Source organism: Lampetra planeri, chromosome 28 (assembly GCF_965212315.1).
Source record: "Lampetra planeri chromosome 28, kcLamPlan1.2.h2, whole genome shotgun sequence".
Classification (NCBI taxonomy): Eukaryota; Metazoa; Chordata; class Hyperoartia; order Petromyzontiformes; family Petromyzontidae; genus Lampetra; species Lampetra planeri.
Window position 1 is genome coordinate 3,104,096 of NC_136134.1, and position 13,212 is coordinate 3,117,307.

A 13,212-nucleotide genomic window follows, 5' to 3' on the forward strand; every position below is an offset into this window, starting at 1 on the left:
GTAACCACCATATAAACAACTCATTTTTGCCTGGTTACCAATGCAAATTAATGTACTCACACTTCTGGGTAACTCCTTTTATCTAGAAAAAAATACAGCTGAAGAAAACCCCTATTCAAGACATTTTATATTGGGGATAACAAAAAAAAAGGTCACATTCAACAACACAAAACCCCAATGTTAAAATAATGTAAGACTGGCAATTTTTATATTAAACAGTGATAACATACTTCTTTGCCATAGTAAAACCATTTATTGCTAGACACAACCATCTCATCTGACCCGTCATGGAATGACTATGCGGTGTTACTAATCTGGCTAAGGAGACATCAAAGAAGCTTGGCTTTATTTCCCATACCAAAGTCTTCCTCTTTAACTCTGAACAAGTGTTACGAGTACTCCACAAAGATCCAGAACTTACTGATTCACTCCAGTCAATCACCAGCAATGCCTTGCGTCTGTATCCCACTTTTATCGTTACCAACCATGGTTACTATGCCCATGAACTTAACTAATTGATTCCTCCACCCACGTTGAGGACTAGTTTTGCCAGACTGTTTCATCTACTTTATACTGTGTTCAACCACCACACTGTAGTTTAAAACAATAGTTTTTTTCCTATTACTGCTCGAGTTTTGAAATCCCCTTCCGTTCGTCTATTTCCAAAATTCTTATAACCTTGTTAATTTTTTGTAAAAAAACAAAGTCTCCGTATCGATTATCTATTACATATGTCATGGTGCTGTTTGTTTTTAGCCGTTGGATGGTTTGGGACTTTGGGGCCGTGTTCAGCAACCGTGATCGTTTTCTTTTGAAGCCAAGATGATGTGTTTCTCGGACACAACTTCTGGGAGAGATGTGTCTTCCTCGCCTGGTATGTCGGAGGTCGTGGGTTCAATCCCGACCTTGACGCCTGTGTATTTGGAGTTTGCATGATCGTTTTCCCCGTGGTCGCTTTATTTTTCTCAGGTTCCTCCGGTTTTTCCTTCCAGATTTAGAAACATGCATTTATATTATTTGTCAACATTATACGCCGCTTCATTGAGTTATCATGTGTGGCCAGGTCGCTTCTGATTAAAGAGCTATATAGCTTAGTGGGCCTTACCTGGTAAAATAAAAAATTGTTTAGTTTTAGAATGTACATCCCGCCACGCTAGTTCCACCATCCCCTCGTTGAAAAGTCGACGAGAATGATATAAGAAGTTACGGAGGGTTATTACAGTACAATGACTTTTGCTGCCCTCTGCTGGTTTATACGTCTCTAACTTGCAAAAGTCCTGTCATAGAAAACAGTGGCACAGTAGTTTCCAAGGATTTATTATAAGCACACCCCCTGGGCAGTAAGCAGAGGTGTGGACTCGAGTCATGTGACTTGGACTCGAGTCAGACTCGAGTCATGAATTTGATGACTTGCGACTCGACTTGGACTTGCATAACAATGACTTTGTCCCACCTATGAGATGTGGACTCGAGTCATGTGACTTGGACTCGAGTCAGACTCGAGTCATGAATTTGATGACTTGCGACTCGACTTGGACTTGCATAACAATGACTTTGTCCCACCTCTGGCAGTAAGTCTGCGTGTGCGTATATTTGACGTGTGCTTGTATTAGAAGTTTCCCTTTGCATCCCTCCCTACCAGTGCAATGAAGGATGTTGCTTTTGAGAACTGTGTTCATGTCCACCTTGCACTGGGTAGCAGATTACTGTGCATATATACGGAGCAAAAGAGCAGTTCCACTCTTATTCTTTAGATCTTTCGGTAAAGCCACGTAGATAGAAAAAAATTATAACAATATCATGACGTTTCTATCGCAACACAAGCAATCATCATCAGGTGAAAAAAGAGGGGGAAAGCTGCTGAGGTAGGCTGTTTATAAAGGTTTAGAGATGGGCAGGGCAGCTAATGTTAATGTAGGAGAGGTCTCCGTAACCTGCAGTAGGTCTAACCCAATCAAAGAGCTGTTTATAAACGTTTAGAGATGGGCGTAAATATAAGCTCGGAGAGAGAGTTAGGAAAGAGCCACATGGAGGTGGAAAAGGATGGCAAGCCGCCACTTTCTAACACAGCTAACGGTGGATGTGTTAGTGAATGTAACTCAAGAGAGCCGAAAATAACTGCTAACATAGGTAGGTAGGAAGGGAACATCACAGCCAGTTATGATATAAATTAGTTAATAACGTCCTTCCAATGATTGCTCAGTTTGTACCCATCTTCTCGGTTGAAATTGTGTCTGTGTTTATATATTTGGATGGCTTCAATAACGAATCTTTGCTGATAGCCAGTGGATTTGCAGAGTACCTTCGTCTTGGCAAAATCTATTTCGTGTGTGCCCCGTTAAAATAATGATCAGCCACGGCTGAGGTATTGGTCCTACCGTGTTTCAGATCTGCCTTGTGTGCATGAACCCGGTCCGAGACATGTCGCTTAGTTTCCCCAATGTAACTGCTGCCGCAGACACAGCTTGGTTTGTAGACACCAGGGTATTGCATGTCAGGGATCACATCCTTCACAGATGGGATCAAATCACGAATTTTATTAACTGTATTGAATCGTACCTGGATCTTGTGTTTGCTCATGATTTGGGAAATATTTTTGGTGACCCCTGCTATGTATGGCAAGGTGATGGTTTTGATTGGGTCCTCAGATGGTTCTTTCCCAACGGTTGGAGTGATAGCTTTACGGATTGTGTAGTCTGAATATCCATTCTCCTTGAGGGCTTGGTGTACATGCTCCAGTTCACTAGCTAGGTGGTGATGATTGGAAATACAACGAGCTCTATGGTATAGAGTTTTGATGAGGGAATTCTTCTGGGATGGATGGTGGTGGGAGTCAGGTTTTAGGTAGGCATCCATATGGGTGGCTTTCCTGTAGACAAAGTGTCCCATTGAGCCATCAGGTCTCTTTTCAATGAAAACATCCAAGAATGGTGACTTGCCATCCTTTTCCACCTCCATGGTGAATTTGATGGCTGGGTGTATGGAATTGATGTGGTTGAAGAATTGGTCCAGAGCTGGTAGACCATGTGGCCAAATGACGAATGTATCGTCTACGTATCTCTTTCACAAGGAAAGACGTAGGGTGGATGCCTGGATGGCATCTGTTTCAAATTTCTCTATGAAAACATTGGCTACAACTGGAGATAAGGGAGAATCCATTGGGGTACGTTCAACTTGTTTGTAGAATGTCCCATTCCAGGTGAAGTAAGTGTTGGAGAGGCAGTGTCTAACCAGGGCCAGTACATCAGAATTCAGTCCTCGTTGGACCAAATCTTCCATGATTGCAATGGTGTCAGGCACAGGAACTTTGGTAAACAAAGATACCACATCGAAACTGACACGCAAATCAACTGGAGATAGTGATATGTCCTTAATTGAAGATATCAAGTTAATTGAGTTAAGTACAGCTGAGGTGGTCTTACCAATGAGTGGGTTCAAGGTTTCAGACAGAAATCGGGCCAGTTTGTAGGTGGGTTAGCTAATGTTGGAGACGATAGGATGGAGTGGTGTACTTTCTTTATCGATTTTTGGTAAGCCAGCAGAGGGTTTTAAGGAAAGCCGCTTTGTTGGTTCGCTTAAAGATGTCGAATCAGTGATGATGTTGGTTTTCGTAACCAGGCGGTTGGTCGGATCTCTATTAATTTTGGTATAGCTGCCATCATTAAGTAGGTCCTGAATTGTGTTATTGTATGTGTTTTTGTCCATGACAGTGGCATTGTCCTTGTCGGCTGAGAGGATGACTATGTCATCTCTCTTTTTCAGTTGAGCAAGCTCAAAGCGCTCATCCTTGCTGATGCTGCTAATAGGTTTCTTAGTGCTTTTTAGGATTGCAGCGATTTCCGACCTCGCCACGTCTGCAGGAATGTGTCCCAAACCTGTAAGGGCGACGTCGACCTGGGCAATGATATCATCAACTGGTATGTGTTTAGGGGTGACTGCGAAATCCAACCCTTTAGCTAGTACCGATTTTAGGCTGTCGGAAATTGGGCTGTCACTCTGATTGATAACAATATTGTCAACGTCTAAATTTTTTACGTGTGGCTCTAGCTTCTTCTTAGACAGGAGGCTGAACTTGGAAATCAGGTTCTCTTTGCATTTAGCTGACAGTGAGGCGGCTGAAGAGGCTGCCATATTATCTACATGGTCCCAATGAGATGTAGACATTTTTTCTGTCGATGCTAAGTGTGATTGCAAGTCTTAAATTTCGATTTAAAGCTTTTGTAACTGTAGGGATTCATATTATTGGTTCTTTCGGTAAAGTCACGTAGCAGGAAAAAAAGTTATCACGATGTTTCGATTGCAACACAAGCAATCATCATCAGGTGTGACTTTACCGAAAAAACCAATAATATTCAAGAGTCTTGTCTAAATTATCTAGTTCAAATCACAGCAATATTATTCTTTTTTACCTGAAGACGGATTGCTTGTGTTGCGATCGAAACGTCGTGATTTTTTATTATTTTTCTATCTACGTGACTTTACCAAAAGACCCAAAGAGTATCATATTTTATTTATTCCACTTGTTTAGCCCAGGAAAGCCTCACCAAGTCTCAAGACTGTTTTTTTAAGGAGAAACCTGCAACGTTCTCGCAGAAGTGAGTTATTTTGCTACTTGTACACCCACATGAGTAATTGAGAGCATTCGAATGTTTAACCAATATCAGTTGCAATGTATTCTTCTTTAGCTATAATAGGCAAACCGGAAACCCCTACGGATACCCATGCAAACTACTCCACGGAGAAAGGCGCCCGAGTCGGAAATAGAACCCAAGCCCTTGTTAGGCACGAGTGTGACCACTGCGCGCCACGCTGCCCGATAGCGACCTTCCATTTGTCTTGTCACCCATGCGAGTCGAGTGACGCACTTCTTATTTGCCCTCCTATTATCCGCTCTTCCTATGCACACAAAACCGATTGGGGGGTCCTCTACCCTGAACCGCTACGGGTCATGACGTCGACGTAGCCTTTGTTCGCCGCGCCGCCGCCGCTCAGTGCGGATTGGCCAAGGGAGCGTAACGTGGGAGGATATTCTTTGCTTCTTTCGGTAAAGTCACGTTTCTAAAAATAAAGTTAATAAAAAAAAGTATATAAATACGGACTGTGCTGCAACGCCCTGTGCTGCACCGCCCTCTACTGCACACAAGATAGCCCTGCAGCCGTATTCTTAACGGAATGCACGCTTGCGGTTCGGTACCGTATTTAATTTTACGACCAAATATTTAGTGAACAGATCCGCCAATTTCGTTCCAACGTATGGCCCAATTATTTGACAATGTCCACCGCTATACCATCTGATCCGGGTTCATTCCTCTTTTACAAATTGCAAAGGGTCAGAGCAGTAAGTGGGTGTGCAAAAGTACATCCCGAATATTCATTGCCACCATCTTCATCGTGACTTTCATCCACCATCATCCGTATCTTGATTTCTTCACCAGTTTTATGTCTATAAGTGTCATCTTGACATTGTTCCCCCCCACTTCCAATTTATAAACTGGTTTGACAAAGGTGCCACATTACTATAAACAGTTGATCATCGATTATTTGGTGCGCGATTATCCGGCTGCTTTCAACGTTATCCGGCGGTCCCGAGCCGATCTGGCAAAACTGTCCCCCAGACCAGCGATCGGCACCACGTGCGTGACAAAAAAAAGTAGCTATGCTAGATCTCACTGTTAAATATTATATACAGCACATTGTACAATACATGCCGCAATTCAAACGGTGAAAATAATGCATGTACGTACATTTTTCATGACTAATAACTACGGTCATAATAAGTGTAACCCGTAAAAACAAAGTTTTTCACTATAAATCCTTTATATGCGTGGCGGCTAGAGTCCTCTCGTCCTCTGGCTTGAGATGGATGCCACCTATGGGTCAGATGATTGCATTGCACCATTAAGCAATTGGTAATTAAATATATTTTTGTCCTAAAAAGTGTAAAATTTTGGAAAAAAATTTTCACGAACATTAATTGTCACGCACAACGAGTCTGTGTGGAAAATGTCAGCTCGATTGGATCACGGGAAGTGGGTTAAAAAACGACCGAAAGATTTGCACGGTCCTAAGCAAGCAAGCGAACTTAATATAAAGGATTTAAAAACAAATATACACTGTGCGATCCGACGAGAAGTGCGCGTAATTCGGCGTTGAACATCAGTCAAACACAACACAAGTTGTATTTGAAACACAAGTTGTGTTTGAAACAAGAGCGTTTGAGTGCTAGGTACCTCACCCCATACAGAGTCTTCGAGATTCGAGTGGTAAGTACGGTACGGTAAATACAGTAACGTTTTACGGAATGTTATTTTTGTCTATTTGTATGGTTTATTTATTCCAATTTGATATAGTAAACCATTTTAAATCCGGCACACCCTTCCCCCCGATTAGTTGATGTTCTACTGTCCTACACAGTAAGTACATCATCAGAAAGCGGTAATTTAAATGTGTTTACTCAGGGTGACCCTTGCAACTGGGGCAATATGTCACGTTGTGGCTTTTCCCTCAAATGCACCGGTGTTTTAAATTTGTAGTAACCAATTGGCACGCGTTTGAACACGTTGCAAACCTTACTCATTGGCCGTGTCATGAATGGGGCTATAAATTATATCTAAAAGAAAGAAACGGTCAGTCGCCCACGCGATGCCCCATGTCCATGGTGGTTTGTCCTGTCATAGGCATTCTCTCCTTCTCACCAGAATCGTCCCGAAACCTTTATCCCTTCTGCTCAGCCAGTAGCAAGTCCACCTTTATTCAAGTGCTGTATGGGAGAGAAAGCGAGTGCGCTTGCTGGAGTGCCGTCGAACTGGTTACGTACAAGAGAGCGCTGTGGGAGTGTGCATACAAGAAAGCAAGTTGAATGTTTGGACGGGAGAGCGAGCGAGGGTGCCACACATGCTGCACCAAGTGGGACATGCTTACCAGAGAGCATTTGTGCAAGAGTTTGTGGATAATGCACATTTGTGAACTGCCAAACCAACTGGGCCTTTGTATACAACGGGCTTTCTTTTGAGATTTCCTCCCACACGGAAATCAATTGCAAAGTCGAACTTCCTTTAAATGTTTTCGAAATTACAGCTTCTCTGTATAAATATATTATATAATCTGCAGCAGCTAGAGCAATATCAGTAGCAACACCAGAAGCGTCAATGGCGATAACAGTAACAGCAATAGCAAGATCAATCACATGGTCATCAAGTAGCAGCAAAGGCTGCGGCAGCAGCAACTGGAACGAGGGCATAGGCGGAGTTTGACTCCTATATTTGGGGGGTGCAGTGGTTCGCTTTGTTCCTCACATTAGGAATCAGGGTGCGTATAATTTATTTCTAATCTTAATTGTAAACTATTTTAAATTGCCCCCCCCCCCTCCAAACACCGCCCATGAACAAGAACATTGTGAAAATATCAGCTGCGACGGAAGCAAGGCAGCATGATCGACATTTATGGCGTGATTAATCATCGTCATGTCCTCAACCATGGGGGTAGGTCACTGCCATTGTTTACCTGAAGTAAACATTAGTGAGTGTTGGTTTCTGATGAGGATGTGATTACTGTGCAGTGTATACTACTGTGGCATCTTTGTCAAACCAGTTTCCCAATCGGAAGGAAAATGTCACGACACTTATAGATATGAAACTGATGAAGAAATGGATGATGGAGAATGAAATTCACAATGGAGATGGTGGCAATAAATATTAGAGATGCTATTTTGCCACAAACGTACCGATACCCCTGGCCCTTTGCAATTTAAAAAGAGGAAAAATCCCAGATCAGATCAAGTCACTAAACATGTTATGTACATGCTTCCTTCTGTGATGTCTCACGTTTTGGGCCAATTTTACTGTCGCATTTTTTATACAAAGGCAAAAATCACCCCATTTTCCCGAATCAGAACTTTTACAGCAATCCATTTAAAGTTTAGAAAAAAGATACCCCATTTTCCAAGTAAAATTTTACTGTAGATGTAATCTACAAATGTCCATCTTTAATACGTCTAAAGAGGAAATTTATCAAGCTCCTGCGTGTACAAAATTCTTTGGCACGTGTCATGACGGGTCCTGCAATATCTTAACATATCCGTCCGGTGCTCGCCGAGCTGCAATGGCTTCCGGTTGCCGAATGAATACATAATTCGCACTCATTACACAAAAAGTGCTTGCCGCAAATGAACCACAATACCATGCTGGTCTCAACAAGGAGCATAAACCATCAAGCACACTCCAGTCATCCTCGAACAAAGAAGGTCGCCGCATCGCACACTTTCAAATGCACATCTGTGGCCGTCTGGAACGCTCTTCCTTCCGATATTAAGAAGCCACTGGAAGTTATGCATTTGAAAATGTAGATTAAAAACTCACTTCTTTAGAACTGCTTTTTGTGTTTAGTTTGTCCTTCCCCCACACGACCGATTAGTACGGTTGCCTAAGTACAGTGCGAAACAAGTAGAACATGTGATCCGAGTACATTTCCTTATGAAGCTCAAAGGAGTGTGAGAGAAACATTGTATGATGTTAAATTCAGTGAAGAGGCTTAATCTACCGGTGAGGAGCTTTATTGGTCAGAATTTTATAGATTGACACGTGGAAATAATATATTTGTAAACATAACAACCTTGTTGGGTTGCGAAGGGTTAATGACCAAACCAAAAAAAACAAATATGGTTCAAATGTATTGTGTAAGTTCTTATAAGCAGTGACTTTTAGCATCCTTTAATCAACGTAAACGTTGAATAAAGAATCGAATTGTTAAATATTTTTGTCAAATTGTGAGTATATAACTTGGCATAATATGTATACGAGACACTTTTTGGGAACTGAACTTGGCTTTGCATCATTTTGCGTTTGACATGACGAGTCCAAAGTATTTTTGTTTGATGTTAAATAGAAAACCAAACAATTCGCATAGCTGGTTCACTTGATAAGAATCAATGATATTAAATTAACTTTTTGTGAAAATGTCACAACATGCAAACTCTTCTGAGCACACATGCAAAAAAGGTAATCAGATTTTCTTCCGTATTCAATTAAAACAATACAATAAAAATAAAATGATAAGATAAATAATACATATTTTTGACTTAAAGTTTTCGTGACTGCAGGGATTCATATTCTCGGTTATTTCGGTAAAGTCACGTAAAAGTGAAATAATAAAATTATAAAATAAAAAATATTTTTTTTTTCCCTTTTACGTGACTTTACCGAAAGAACCAAGACTATAATATAGTTCTCTGAAATACAGTAATTGTTTTCTCTTGCAGAAATAAACACCTCTTGATTTAATTTAAAATAATGCTGGGTATTGATAATCGATGCAGCAACTGTTCATGCCCTGTAAGAAAGGAATAAAAGGCTGATATTTTTACAATTATGGAGTTTTATAAGGTTTCATAATAAAGATTTTTGGGGTTGATCGCGTAAGTATAAATGTGTCGGGTGGTGGAAAGTTACGACACATTTATACTTACACGATCTAACCCAAAAATCTTTAATATGAATATTGGTCGTGAAAGCCTACGTGTTAAACTTAATAAGGCTTATTTGATTGTTTTTAATCAGCTTGATGTAGCACACTTAAGCATGGCGAAACATGCTGTATGTTCAACATTTAAGATGTTTTTTTCCCCCCACAGTAGTAGTATACATTTGTAGTGGGTTCTATTCAGACACACGCCAAGACTTGGAGACATGTTTATTCCTTGAACAACACAACTTCCACTGGATAACTACTTAGGGTGTTGACCACCACGGGCTAACACATAACCACTCAATAGCGAGACTATATACGGTGGTAACCACCACGGGTAATTTCGTAACCACTGAGGGGATAAATATATTCAGTGGGAACCACCACGGCTATTCACAGCTACTTGACGGCACGTCTACCCGTTCAGATCCAGACAGCCACGTGTTGCCAGGTCCACGCTGAGGCCCCGGAGATCGTAGACGTAGCCCGCTGAATCCATTCCCAGAGACGAGCCCCGAGCATCCACGTGACTCGCCTTTTATTCGCTCGGGCGTGGCCAGGCTCCGCCCTTGGCCACGCCCTCTTTCCAGATCTTTCTGGTAGAGTCGGGGCTCTGGTCACGTGGCCCGTCACGTGACCCCTGGGCCCCGTTATCCCCTCGTTCAGTCACGTGCCCTGCCCTGGTTCATCTGAAGTACCATGTCCTCACACAGCCTCTACTCACCGGCACCCGGACCATGCCCCCTCGGGACCCAACCCCCGGTGCTAGGGAGAGGTCCCACGCCTGCAGTACCTCCTTTCCGCCGGTACAACGCTATATACACACACTATGTACACCACTACACATTTAACACTCAGACAAAACCAAATCCAGCAAAGTTTACATGTTTATTGGAATATTATTTCATTATTGACATTACGTGATCACATTACATTTTACACTGGTTTTGGTGGCCATGACTGCAATATTTCGATCAGGAAACGGTGGCAAAAGAACCTGCTTCTACCTCGGTTTCCTCTCTATGGCGACAATAAATCTGCTCCAGCAAAGCATTTTCACAACTCCACGTATCAGTGTGGTGAAGTAGGGTCAAACAACCCCCTCGACTTGGCACAGCATTAGGAGGACTTTATCTGATAGTGTGTATTGTAATTACTATTTTACAAAGTGACTTGATTGTAATTGTCATTGACTTTCATCCACTTGCATATTTGTTATAAAACCACAACCATGGAGATTAAATGCATGCCTTCATAGCAACATTGTACTGATGGCTTATCACATCACATGGCATATCACCATTTTTAGTTTTCTAAGGCAAAACCTGTAAAATTCACAATGTAGACAATTTTTCCAAACAATATTTGCAACAAGTACTGTATTGTAATCACGTAAACAACTGTTGTATTCACTCAAGCTATGTAATAATGTATAATATATAATATATGTAACACCTATCTTCATGTGCAACTTACGTACGTGCAGTATGTGTACGTTTGCTCAGATAACTCCTCCTTGAGCACTCTACAAATGTCTATGAATGAGGAGTCATTTGAAAACCTATATTCAGATGATGTGAAGGTGGTCGAAGTTACAAATGAATGTGAATTCTGACCCAATAATGTGGCTAGTTGATCTAAGCCCAGCATGACCCGCTGTTTCAAATCATAAATGAATGTGTGTGTGCACTCTCACCATAGCACATGGTGATTCAAAAACTGCCTTTCACACCATAACCTGTCAAAAACCACCCCCAATTTAGCATCTGTCACACTTGGCTCACAAGCCTACCTTTAAACATTGTACTACATATCGTGTTATTGCGTTGTTGTAGCACAATGACAGTTTTATTGTGCAATTATAATTTACCAAATTCATCCCATTCAATTATTTAAATCTCCAGAGGGTAAATAAAATCCCTGAATATATGTATTACTGTTCAATGTCAACGGGATTACCTTTGTAACTGTATAGTGACACAAATACCAGTACTAGTAATAGTTAATCACAGGCACCTGCATATGACCCATTCTGTATGATTAATAATTAACAACACACAAATAAGAAACCTTTTTCGAGTTCCATCCAATATCAAAACATTGATTACCACTCATCATACCTCGGATGAAATTGCATTAAAAAGTATTAACATTTAAAATATTTGGAAAATTGGGAATGCTGGGGCATACAATGAGCCACAGAAGAGTGACACGTGAGCTGGCCAACACATGTAAATCAGATTTACTCTTGAGGAACGTAATTGAGCATAGGCCACTAATTTTCCTTCACAGGGTTGATGGCCAAGACCAGTGATGGAATGACTATTGAAGGCGGGAACACTCTCAAGAGGATGACCAACCAGGTGAGATGGAACAATGAGATCGGCGCATGCGCAGGATTGGGATAGGTTGTCGCATCGCAGGACTGTGTGAGGATGGCGACGGTGAAGCTTTCGTCCAGCAGTGGATTGAGAATGACTGATGATGAATTATAAAAATCCATTGCAAACAAATAAAAACAATGCATAATGGTAATGAGCATGTTTTCATGGTAGATATATATGTCGATAGCTCAAAACTGGTTAGAATTACTTAAAATTACCTAAGAATAAATGTCGCCAACACATTCCCAATGCACATGCCGCATGTTATTATACAGCATTATTAAAAGGGTTTCGTAATATTCTGCATTTTTATTGGCCAATAGTAGACCGAGTGTAGGAATGTATCCAATTTAAAATTGCTTTCACAAAAGTACAGCATATGGATAATAAACTTAGTGGGTTTTATATGCGGAGTTGTTTTTCATGCTTGAGTTCCAAAGTGCTTCTGAAATTATAATAAAAAAGTGTTCGAATTAAATTTTGACTTAAAACTTTCGTGACTACAGGAATTCATATTCTATGGTTATTTCGGTAAAGTTACGTAGATAGAAAAACATATAAAATAATAAAAATGAAAATAAAGTGAATAAAAATGTATAATTATTCACTTATTTTTTATTATTTTATTGTTGTAATTTTTTCTATCTATGTGACTTTACCGAAATAACCATAGAATATGTTCGAATTAAAACATGAGGAAAATTACATTTACTTTTAACATGTGTTACAACCTCACGAGTGATATATTAGTCAAAATTATAACATTGATTTTAGATCATTAGTGCACAGATTCGCAAAACTGTTTCCTCATTCATTCCGATGTGTAAAGTTTAATTGTTAAATAATTGGTCATTTAAACATTACCCGGAAAAGGTGTAATGAAATGACTTTGCTATATCGTGTGCTTTAAGATAAAATATTGAATAAACTATTTAGCAAAAACATTTAATCAGGTAAGGCCCACTGAGCTATATAGCTCTTTTTCAGAAGTGACCTGGCCAAAAATGATTGCTCAACGAAGTGGCTTATCGTGTGGAAATGTATAGCAGGCAAATACCTAAATGTATATTTCTAAATGTGGAGGAAAAAACGGGAAGACCTGGAGAAATATCTACGTGACCACGGGGAGAACATGCAAACTCCAAATTTACTGGGGTCAGGGTCGGAATCGAACCCACAACTTTCTGTATACCAAGTGAGGTAATTAAAATCTCACTGCCGTGGCCACCTAACCTCGATATGAATAATCAAATGATTTTCAATCGACCAGCCACGGCGTGTGAAAGCGCTATCAACCCAAATTACAACACAGTGTGGATAATCTTTCAGCCAGTAGTTGATAAATTAAAGGGCTAAAAATTACTAT

The 13,212-nt window shown here is 40.6% G+C and overlaps 1 protein-coding gene across 1 annotated transcript in view; it reads right to left on the minus strand.

Annotated features, from left to right (window-relative positions):
• Positions 1-10,336: 10,336 nt before the first annotated feature.
• LOC144728258 (uncharacterized) overlaps positions 10,337-13,212 on the minus strand; it is a 316,355-nt gene continuing 313,479 nt past the window's right edge. The window contains exon 142 of the mRNA XM_078607566.1: positions 10,337-12,291. The gene's annotated coding sequence lies outside the window, so the exon portion shown is untranslated. The remainder of the gene's footprint in view (positions 12,292-13,212) is intronic.